Source organism: Emydura macquarii, unplaced genomic scaffold, assembly GCF_026122565.2.
Source record: "Emydura macquarii macquarii isolate MOO-44397 ecotype Brisbane River unplaced genomic scaffold, CSIRO-AGI_Emac_v2 contig_691, whole genome shotgun sequence".
In the NCBI taxonomy this organism is placed as follows: Eukaryota; Metazoa; Chordata; order Testudines; family Chelidae; genus Emydura; species Emydura macquarii.
This window is the reverse complement of record NW_027130828.1, coordinates 8,150,465-8,162,495: the sequence shown is the minus strand read 5'-3', so window position 1 is coordinate 8,162,495 and position 12,031 is coordinate 8,150,465. Positions and strand designations below refer to the sequence as shown.

General features: G+C 47.6%; 1 protein-coding gene across 1 annotated transcript in view; it reads right to left on the bottom strand.

The window, feature by feature from the left end:
• FAM163B (family with sequence similarity 163 member B) overlaps positions 1 to 7,497 on the bottom strand; it is a 45,578-nt gene extending 38,081 nt beyond the window's left edge. Inside the window, exon 1 of the mRNA XM_067541861.1 lies at positions 7,193 to 7,497. The gene's annotated coding sequence lies outside the window, so the exon portion shown is untranslated. The remainder of the gene's footprint in view (positions 1 to 7,192) is intronic.
• Between the last annotated feature and the right edge of the window lie 4,534 nt (positions 7,498 to 12,031).

Sequence of the window (12,031 nt, the reverse complement as noted above, 5' to 3'; positions counted from 1 at the left end):
AGAGAAGAGGAAACTGCTCTAGATGAGACAACAGTTAATGAACCAAGTCAGAGAGAGGTACCATGTTCCCAGACCAAATCCAGGCAGCCAGAAAAGACCATCCTGAGTACCCAGAGATAAACCTGCAGTCTGTGTAGGGTAAGAATCAGCATTTTCAGAAAGACAGCTCCACAGCTGGAATGAATCAGCATTGCTCCACTGAAGACTATCGAAGGCATACTGCTTTACACCTGCTGTGTGTGGGCCTGGCTCTAGAAATCTGATACGGGCACCCGTCAGCGGAAGGACTTATGCATCTCAACAGCAAAATCTTAAAATGGAGCATTTATTGGCGCCTGGCAGAATACTCAGGGGAGCTAGGAAGCCTGTTCAGACACCAATAACACTGCCAGCCTAGCAGAGTGGGAGACACCCCCAACTGACAAGTTCACATTGGTCCTTAGACATAACTGAAAAAAATTGCCACAGTAGAATGCATAGGTTGCATGTGAGTCTTTTGTTTGGGGAGGTTACACCCAGGAGTGCCGGAACATCCGTAGAATTGGGGGATCCACTCGGCCCCCTTTTTTCCTGCCTTAAGGGCGAGCGACAGGAGGGGAGCGGCGGAGAGAAGCGAGTGGTGGGTGGGGCCTTGGGGGAAGAGGCAGAGTGGGGGTGTGGCCTTGGGATGGAGAGGGGCGGGGCCACAGGGGAAGGGGTGGAGTTCGGATGGGGCCTCAGGCGTGGGCCAGTGGGGAGCGGGGCCACGGTCTGGGCGCCGGTGGTCCCCCACACTCTCAGGGCACAAAGGCTGGGCCAGTGGCGCACCTCCAAAGGGAGGTGACCCGCATCTGACATTTGCCCCTGCGTGGCCAGTCTTTTTTAATTTGTGGAGGCTTAGCCTCCTATATGTGCCACCCATGATAGTCAGGCAAATGTGGGACTCTTTCATGCTATTCTCAACGGCATGAAATGGACAATGGGACCTGATTTGGCTCACCCTCACACCAATGTAAACCAGGAGTAATTCCACGGAGGTCCATATTGGTGAGAAGCTGGTTTACGTGATGCCAGAATCAGACCCCTATCCTTCTTCAGAATTTGGTAAACAGTTTTGCATTTGGATCAAGGAAAGATCCTTGTTTTTTAAAATATTCCTTCCACCTCCACTTTTTTTTTTTTTTTTTTGGTTAATGAAAGTCATTAAAGCCTCATTCATTGAACTGGGAGTGGTGAAAAATTAAATAAACCAACAACCAATGGAGGCTGTAGAGCAAAAACTGGAGGTATATCTCCAAAACGAACCCCCTCTAAATGATCTGTTCATCCCTTCTGGTCTTGAGCTGTCTGAGTCTATGATCCAAGTCTGGAGATTTCTCCGTGTTATAGATACTCACTGTGGCATCGCCTGACTAATCTGGTTTGACGGGAGAATCTAACACTTCCTCTCTGGGGAGCCGTACGAAGTGGTAAATTAATCCAACCCCCAAAGAGAGTGTTTTGCCTCCTCAAACCTCATTTCCTGGGTACAGAATCTGATAAAGGGCTCTCTGCACATGCTGCCAGTCTTAGAGGGATAAATATGGACTCTACGGTCTCTCCAAATCAAGAGAAGAATGTCTTGTCATAGGTCTGCCTTCAGTCATTACTCCAGCTGAAAGCGTGGGCGTTGGTGGTTAGAGAGTGGACTGGCCGTCAGGACTCCTGGTTCCTGTTCACTGTGCAACAATCTAGGCGAGTCTCTTAACCGCAGTGACCCTCAGTTTCCCCATCTGTAAAATAAGGTTAATAATCGTAGAATGGTAGGGCTGGAAGGGACCTCAAGAGGTCACTTAGGCAGTCCCCCACACTGAGGCAGGATCAAGTATAATATTGACTTCCTTCTAGGATTTTGTGAGGCTTAGTTAACGTTTCCAAAGTGCTCTGAGCGCCTTAGGTGAAAGCTGCTATCACATCTAAGTGCAAAGCGCTAGCCTGACGGCATTTCTTGCCCTATCGCACTGATCCTAGCATTACTGTGCTGCCTGCAATAGCTGAGGAGTCTTTTCACTCCTGAATCCTGGATAGACTCCACTTTGTCTCCAGATATGTCCAAGAGCATCACGCGCCCTTTCAAAATTATGTGAACCTGCCCTTGGGCTGATCCACCCATTACTGAAGTAAACGGAAAAACTCCCCTTGACTTCCATGCTACTTGGATCAGGCCCTGGGTCCAGACAGTGCTGGTTGCAGCTTGCCCTTGGGTTTCTAATGACTCTTTTCTAAAGTGTGCTTTGAAAAGGCAATTCTGCGTGGCCAGATCACTTGACAGGAGGCTGTGTAAATAGCCTTTAAACAATAGATCCCTGTGTTGTTTACTGAACATTTCTGAATGTAACAGTAATGCACCCAGACGTCATCTATGCACTCTGCAGGCCCAACTATGTCTGGAAACACCCGGGGCAAGTCGGATCATGTCAGATATTGTCCTAGAGGGAGCGTGATAAAAGCTGTAGAGCAGAGAACAAAGTCAGGGCTCGTAACAAGGAAGAAGAGCTGCTTATGCAATCCTGAGCTGACCAAATGCAGCATCAGATCATTCCTGCTTAGAAGCCGTCTGCATATGTCCACTTGGATGGTAGGAACGTACACAAGGGAGCCACTCTCCACGTTGGATGCAACCAGCATGTCACCAAGCAAAGGGAGGCGCTGACCCTGCTGGAAAGTGTTCAGCAGATTCTGCTGACACACAGTTGCAGGATACTCTGTACCCAGCTGAATGGATATAGGGACAGCACTGGTGGCACTGCAGAGGGGCCCACAAGCTGAGCAGCCCTCAGGGAGGAACCATGGGAGGAGGCAGGCCTGGGGAAAAGACGAGGCTAATTCTGTGTTGTTTCATTTCTGAATGAAACCAAACACAAGGAAAGGCTTGAGTTCTGACCCATCACAATTTGTGCGGTTTGCTTAGTGTGTGTGTGTGTGTGTGTGTGTGTGTGAGAGAGTGTGTGAGAGAGAGGGGGGAAGTTGGGGGGGGAGTTGGGGGGAGAAGGAGAATCGCCCATTCATATACACAGAACACGAGAGAGAAAAAACCCCAGCAAACCATTCAAAATAAAAACTCTGAAAAGCAAAAGATAACGGCATCTGATCCAAGAGAGTAAACAAACACCTTCCCCCTCAGCTTGAGTCATCCTTCCTCTTCCTTCATATTATTCGTTCTTTATAGTGAGGATGACTCGATGCCCCTTTGAGAGGAACTACAAGCAAGAGAACCCACATAACAGGCGCAGGAGGAGGACGGAGGACACGGAGGAAGAAGAAGTAGGAGATATCATAACCCTAACCAGACAAAAGTCCCTCTGGAGTGCCTAGGGAAGGGCTGCCAATAACACAGAGCTTTACACCAATTCAAGTAAGAAAATGAGCATGCACAAAAATGGAGGAGGTGGGCAGCAAAATCCAATGGGCTTTTACTCCTAAGCACAAAAATCCCAGCCCAAAGACAAAGCCTACTATAAACCACAAAGCCTAAAAACTGTGGAGTACTGAAAACTGTTTTGTAATTGCTGGCTGTCACTTTAATTTGTAAAGGGGCTTACTTGTCCTGCTCGCAGGCGAAGGGGCTCTGTACAGAAGCCTGCGATCAGAATCAGTCTGGACTCTGGAGACAGCCAGTCTAGGGTAAGGTGGAGTTGAGTTGTGCCTTTTTGCACTAGGGAGCAGTCTGCTTTGTCTCTCTCTGTTTTTAGGTTCGTGTGTGGTTATTGTTCTGAATTTTAAGAAATAATGTAGTGTTAGGTTGCAGCCTTCTAGCAAGAGTATTCCTTTTTAATTTAACTTCTGTGTGTGTGTGCCATGAACATAGCAGAAATCGAGCAACATTTACGTGAACTGGTTTTGTCTACTTCTTCCCAGAACCTGCCTTCTCAGTCCTGAGGCTCTAAGTAGCTAAGAAAATACTCATAACAAGGAGCCCCAGCTCCAAAAAGACCACAGTAAAGTCCTAATGAGGAACAATCAAGGTACCAGCAAGAGAGGTGAGAACACTGGGCCCTTTCACTAGAAAAAATCCCAATTAGCCAGGCTGCACATGGTCTTTCTGACCATGCCAAACAAGCAACAGCTCAGTAATAGGCAAAGGGCTATCAGGCATCACTTTCAGTTTGGTGGATTTTGCAGGGCTGTGTGGATTAGCCTATGTGATCTCTAGATGGTGCCTTCTCCAGCATGTGGCCCTAATCGGATGTGGTCTTCTTCTGAAACCTGCCTTATATTCTCACCAGAGACACCTCTCGCACTCCACTGCACTCTCTCTTCAGTATTGCATGTCACCCAGCTTCTGGTCATCACCTTGATAACTGCACGGTCTGCTAGAAATGTTTAACCTTCCTAATGGCCAGGAGGGGAAGGTAGTGGGCCTGGAATGAGTATTAGCTTGCCATTTTATCAGCAAACCCTTCAGGGAACAAGGGGAGAGCAAGAATTTGGAGGAGGTCATGATGTCTCTCAGTCTTCTCAGGCAACCTGATCACTTGTATGATATTTCAGTGATTCCAGTGCTTTAGAGGTGACTGTGGCCTGCTGAAAAGTTCCTTATCTCCAGAACTTGTCCAGCACGGGCTCTGCCAGACAGGTTTTCCTGCCCTGCCCTGCCAAATTTACCTCAATCGTGATCTATAGAGACCACCCATATGGTGTGGATGAGAGTTTGGTCTACATGAACCATTGAGTCCTGGGTCTCTCTGCTGAGGTGTATTGTTTTAATACTATTCTTTTCCTCTCAGAAAAGACATACCACACTTATCCCCTAGGGGAAAAAACAATAAATAAGGACACAGAACAAAATTTGAGGAAACTACATGCCACTTGCATAGTCATTTCATAACCCCGCATCCTTTCCTAGAGATTTAAAAAGTCGCATCTTTAACAGCCATATCTCCTAGGGCATTAGTCAGCTACATTCCATTATGGACCTTATCATTATCTGTGACCACACAGTATATCACTGTTATAAGGGCATGGCACAATGCAGCCAGTCACTGTTTATTATCTATAGAACACTATTGCTCGGTCAGACACCATAGTTTGATTCTGTGCTCGGTTACGTAGATGTGATTTCCATCAAACCGAAGTCGGCTGCAAAACTGCCTCATGGGCTCAGGACGGAACCCTGGGTATTTAGGGTAACATTTTCAAAAGTGCCAAAGGGCCAGATATACAAAGGTATTTAGGTGCCCAGTGGAATTTACGAAGCACCTAAAAAGGTTAGGTATAGATGCTTTTGTGTATCCCACTAGGAGCCTGTCTGCATCTTTAGGCACACAGACATCTTTGAAAATCTGGCACCAAGTTATTTAGGCGCCTAAATCACATTGAAAATCAGTGTCACTTAGGCACTATCTGTAAACACCTTAGGGCAGAGACCTTCGGCTAGATTCTGGTCTTTGATCCACTGAAGTTTTGGGTGGGAGGTTGCAATTGACTTGGAAAGGGAACAGGATTGGACCCAATGCCAGGGATGATCCAAAATGCTTAATTTAAATGTCAACATAAACCAAAATGAAGCACAGTTAATAATCAGCGCCGCTATTAACTTTTTGGCAACACACTCAGGAAATAATTTTATTTAGACTCTGAATTCATTGCTCAGAAAACACAAAGAGACAAGTGCGTTGTTGCTGCTTCCCTTCCCCCCCGTTCCCCTCCCCATGCCTCAAAAATCAGCTCAGATATAGAGTGATTGCTTGGTGAAACCGATCGCTCTATATCCAGCCTATCACTTCTCATTCTAAAAGGAAACATGCACAACCCTTTTAAAAGATGAGTCTGACACCTTAAATTCGTAACTTTGCTAGATACTGAAAAATCATGGTCTTAATAAAGACCCTGGATTTATGGCTTATCACAACAAGCTGTAACCCTCTAACCCCCACCCTTTTTGTCCTATGACTACAGGGGTGCTTATGGGCCACTTCACTTTGAATGGTCCTTTAGAATATGTGCTAATTACTTATACTAAACTATCTGTTTCACCTGTATTTAGCTGTGACACTTTGAGTACATTCCCCAGACCTGAAGATGAGCTCTGTGTAGTTTGAATGCTTGTCTCACTCACCAGCAGAAGCTGGTCCAATAAAAGGTATTATCTCACCCGCCTGGTCTGTCTTGTTATTGTGAGTCAAATGTGCTTAGAAAAGATGGATATTTGATATATCACCTTTCTTGCATCCACCTCTATATTTCTCTCTGTCATATTAGATTTATGTCCCTTGAATGCAGTTCTCTGACCTGTTTCTCCACTTGGGAACACTGAAGTTTGTTTATCTTAATACCTTGGGATTGGAGCAATCTACAGAAACCCACGTGAATGCAACTGAGAGTTTCCCCAGGCATCCAGAGATGGAGCTCTATCTGGGGACAAATGATTTGCCTGAGTGGGTGGTTTCTTGTTGGGATGTGCTGACAGCTCACTGTCCAGAGAGGGAGAAAAATTCAACTTCACATCCACTCTGTCTCCTGCAGCTGTCACTAGAGTGAGAGAGAGGGCGACCTATCCCTGGAGCAGATAATAATGGGACCTGTGCACTTATGTAGTGGGTTTCCCTCCTATCACCCTGAGAGTCGATTGAATGACCTGGCATTTTATGCCTGAAAATACAGATGCTGGTCAGTGTCAGCACAACAAAAACCACTTTGAGTTCCCTGATTTTTTTTGTTTTCATTCAGATCTTGGGGGTGGGGAAGGATTTGCTAGACCCTTTGACACAGGCTAACCCAGCAGGATGGCAGATAGTGTATAATCCTCTTTCCTTGTCCCTATTCAATCCATTCAAGATCTGGGGACTCTCCTCCCCTTGCAAAACTCCTTGCTAATCACAGCTGTATTGCAACAAGGGCTAGCATCTCCCCACTACCCTCCTTGCAAGTGCTCCATCACGACTTGTGGATCAGCTGGCGAATCTAAAGGAGTCCACTGTAGCAGCATCACACTCTCTACTGGCCTTACAGCTGTTTAAAAGAGGAGGGAGCAAAAACAGTTTTGGATGGACGAAGGGGGGGGGGGGGAGAATGACAAGTAGCATGAAAAGAAAAGCAATTGCAAACCACCCCAGAGTCTGCACAGAGAAGGATGGTGTATGGACAGGCGCGGGGAGGGAAAGGAACCCGAACTGAGCAGATGATTTGGGGGGTGCATTTGCAACCTCACCCCCAGCCCCTTCCAAACGCTTACCTTCAAACATTGGAATCGTGCCTCGATCTCTGTCAGGTCAGGACCTCCTGTCTCGAAGTCTCCAGCTCGGAGAGCATCAGTGCAACAGCCAAGTAACTACACAACAGAGCAGCCTAGCGGCACAGGACCCGTCCCGAAGGCGACGGTTTTAATGGGGGGGAGGAGAAGGGGGTCTGGCTCGCTCTCCGCCCAAGCCCCGCTAGCAGCAGAGGGGCCCGCCAATCACACCAAGGCCACGGTGGCTAAGGAGCATGGTGCGCCCCTGCACCCCCTGCGAAGTTCAGCGGGGAGCGCGCAAGGGGCTGCCTGGGAAGAAAGGCATGGAACCTCCCCCGCCCCCTCCCCCCCCCCTGCAGAGGAGCCCAGGCGACGGAGACGGCGCGCGCTCGCTGCTCCCCGTGGTGCTGATGCTGAGGCTATCTGCTGCTGCTGCTGCCGCCGGAGCGCTACTCCCGGGCATGGAGAGCAGCACTGCAGGCGCGCGCGGCTCCCGGATGGCGCGCGCCAGCCCGCTCCTGGGGCGGGGGGGGGGGGAAGGGAGCGACAAGGCGCACGCGCTGGGGGCTGCAAGCGCAAAGTAGCTGGAGCCCGGGGAGGGGGCAGCCGGGTTTGCTCCGGGGCCCCTCCCCCCCACCTGTGCAGGGGGAGCTGCAGGATCCCCCAGCTCCAAGGATGGCAGTGGCTGGTGCTAATTGCAAGGGGCTAATGGGGGGAGGGGTGGAAGGAATTGGGAAATTGCCCCCTCCCCCAAAGACCCCGAGTAACTGCCCTGCCGCGGGGGCGCGGTCTCCGCAGCCCTCCCTGCCCGCCACAGCGTGCTTCTGTTCTTGCAGGTAAGAGGGTGACACTCCCACGGTGCAGCATCCCTGCCTGACCCTGCAGCCCAGCTGGCTGGCTTCTCCGCCCCCTCCGCTCTGCAACTGTGAGATGGTCTCTTTGGGTGGCTTCTCACTCAGCCTCCAGCTGCCCCCCGCTTCCCACAGCTCCCCCCCCCACACACAAGGAATTCACAAGTCACGGGGACGTGGTCCCGAAGCTGGACCTTCTGCGCCCCACGCCACATGGCTCTGAGGAAGTGTCAGGGGCCCGGGCTCTGCTGTGAGCGCCCCTCAGCTTGCCTGAGCTGCCTTTCCCACAGGTGCACTGCAGCTGTCCTTCTGCTCTCAGAAGTGACTAGGTGGATACAGCCTCTGCCGATTTAACAGCCCCCTCCCCTTCCAGGAATTCACTCAAAGGGGCCACTGGCGTTACTCTGCATTCATGCTGGTGTAACTGAGGCCTTGTCTACATGCAGAAGTAGGACCGCTTCAACTAAACCGGTACAGGGAAATTGTTATAACCCCCTCTGAGTGTGCATGAACTTACACTGGCCTAAAGGTGCTTATACCAATATAGCAATTGCCCTATGGGCAAGGGAATAAACTATTTTTATACCAGTATAACTGCATCCCCAGTAGGGCTTAGACTGGTATAACTATGTTTCAGGAAAAAAATTGCACTCCTCAGGGTACACAAAGTCTGTGTGCAGACCATGTTTAAGAGCAGACTTCAGTCTGGATCTCTTTACTTCGGTCACTCTGGTTAGTTTGCGTTTAGGACTCTTAGCCCTGCCCAGCCAGCACAACTCGGGGAAAAGGAATTGTATTCCGTTCCTCCTTGTGCATCAGCAGAATTGCTGACTAATTACAGGGCCCAATCACTTCCACCTTTGCAAATGCAAGGAAGACAATGGGGTAACCCCAGGCACGATTTGGCCTGGGGATCCTTTATTACCAATGACGTGGAAGAAAATGTGGATATAAGATTCGGGCTGGATCCTGAGTTTGCAGGGCTGGCAATTAGGAAAAACACCATTTTTTACTTAAAAACCAAGTACTATTTTATCATGGCACTCCACTCTGCTATTTACACAGTGGCTTTTTCACATTTGAAATTGCTACCTCAAATACAGTTTATCATGAACCATGTTTTTGGAAACTTGTTTCAGTGAAAGTTATTTCCCCCAACAAAATGGAGTTTCTTTCCCTTTCCTAACATGGTGAGACTTTCTTGCCATATTTTGTGCTACAACCACAATCCTCAGCTCTTTAAAACACACACATTCCCAGCAGTCTCATAATAGGAAGAACAATGCTCACCTTTTTTTAATTTCAGGTGCAGGACTAGCCCTAAGTTTTCGGTTCCATGTGCACTTAAATCACACTTGCCTCCCCACTCTTCCTGCAACTAGCTGCCAATTTCACGGTACACACACAGAACACTGAAAAGATATTTCCATTGCTGATAATTAAAATGTACAGACAGACACAGTAAGAAAAATGCTGATTGAGAACTTCTTTGTTTGATTTAAGGATACTTACTTTGCACATTTTGACATGTGATGTTGACAATTTGTGTTTTAACCGTTTTAAAGCTATAACTCTTCAAATCTCAGCATCTACTGTCATTAAGTAATTATTGTGTGACACACACCCCAGAATAACATAGGAAAAGATACTTAAAAATAAAAAATATCTGTTGTAACTATAAAAAAAAAAAAAGTCCAATTCAGCCAACCCTATTTATTTTGGAGAGTGTTTGATGGATGTTTGCTATAACTGGGCAACTGAATCAAATAACTATGTAAAGATAAAATACAGAGTTCTGATAGGTGACCAAGAAGAGGTAGAGAAATAAAGGTTAGATCTCTTTGTGCTTTCAGAGGCTAATATGGAAATCGGGATGTGTTATAAAGTTTTGCTTTTATTGTTATTTTTATTATTATTTGTATTGCTATAGTGCCCAGGAACTGCAGGCCTGAACTAAGACCGACTGTGCTAGGTGCTGTACAAACACAGAACAAAGAAAGATAGCCCCGCCTCCAAAGAGCTTGCGTATCACAAATAGTTGACAAGTCAAAATTATCAGAAAAGACACTATTTTTGCTGATAAAGATGCTGAGATACAAGGTAGTTTGTTTCAAATAAGGGACAATACCCACTTGTAGTTTGGGGTTGATCGGGACTGAAGTGCCCAGAATCATTTACTAATTCTGAGTCCCAGTAAAGGGCTGGGGGAAAGTCAAATTATGGGACTTCTCCCTCCCATTTTAACAGCACTTTGGGGAGGTTTGCAGATGCAAAGCGTAAAATATGTGCTTGCGGCCTAAAATGGGTTTTATTTTAGAGTAAGAAGAACCACAACAAACAGAACAAAAGGTGACCATGCAAGAGATTTTGTTTAGATATTAAGAAAAGCTTTCTCTTACTTACCCATAAGGATGGGTAAGTACTGGAACACGTTACCAAGGGAGGTTGTGGAATCCCCACCACTGGAGTATTTTAACAACAGGTGAGACGAACACTTGTCAGGGATGGTCCAGATATATGTGGTCCTGCCTCAGCACAGGGGGCTGGACTCGATGAGTTCGCAAGGTGCCTTCCAGTCCTACATTTCTGTGATTCTATGATAAAAGAGCATGGTGCAGGCATCTCTCCTCTGTAACATGCTACAAAGAAAGATGAGAACAAAATGGCTGCTGTCTGTGCAGGAAGACAACAGTCTTAGAAATTCAAAGGTGCAGTATATGGAAGCGAAGGACATAATTTCAACACTGCACTGCTGCACCTTATCTCCCTCAGCATAATCCTCCAGCTTCTCTATTTATTTATTTTAAAAATAACAGAGGAAGTGTAGCCAAGGAGTTGGAGTGGGGAAAATGGCTGAATATTTTGTTAACTCATTTTGCACGATTGTCACCTCTACAGAATTTCAGGTGACGGACACTGAAGCATGCAAACGGCCCCATTTTGTGCAAGAAGGTGCAGAATATATGGGACTTAAGGTTTTCGCTGTGCCACACACATGCAGGTAGGTAGTGCTGTTATCACTCTTTCACAGAGAGAAGGGGAAGCCAACACACCAAGGTCAGTGGGCTCCATTGGGTTAAACATGAGAGTGGGAGTCAGAAGACGTTGGTTCTCGTCTTAGTTCTGACACAGGCTTGCTGTGTAGCCTGGGGTAAGTGATTTAGGGCCTGATTCAACCGTCACTGAACTCAATGCAGAGACTGCCTCAGGCCTGTAATCCTTCTGGTGACATTCACTCTCATGCAGGGGGTCAGCCCAAAGCCTTGGCACTCCTCAAGTCCCACATAAGCTCTCAGAGTGGGATTTAAGTAGTGGTGTGGACCTTCTTCTGCCCACCTGCCCAGATTTCATTTCCCTATGCCTTAGATTCCTATCAAGTTGCTATAATATTTACCCAACTCCCAGTGGGTCCAGGGGCTAATTCATGAATGTTTGTATGGTGCCCACAGACCCTGGGATGGAGAGTGAGACAGAAGGACAAAGGACAATGTTAGTATGTTACTGAAAGGCAAAAATTGGACTTGGTGTGTTTATAGCTGCCGTCTCCTTGCTGAGAGTTTGGCATGCTTCACTCCCGGCTAGGTAATGAAGCATGGAAAGCTGTCTGCTTAGACTCACAGGCAGAGAGACAGGAGAGCAAACAAAATGGATGAGCGAACGTCCCAAGATGAAGGGCATCAGGAAGGCTGTGAGGAAGCTGAAGGGGCAACAGGCTGGGGCACGTCACAGCGAGAGGAGATGAAGGAGAGGAGGTGAAAAGCTACTGCATGTTACAGTGGAGACCAAGTGGGATTGCAGGGACGGTATTCACAACAGAGAGACCAGTGGACTCACGCTCAGTCCGGCGGATTACAGCAAAATGAGGCGGCAGGGATGGAGTTATCCTGAATGGACCATCCTGTGGGGACATGCTGAGCTGCCTTACAATCAGTGCAGATCTTGTTAGTTATTTAAAAGCAACTTTACTTTAGGGTGGTTTTTTATTGGGGCT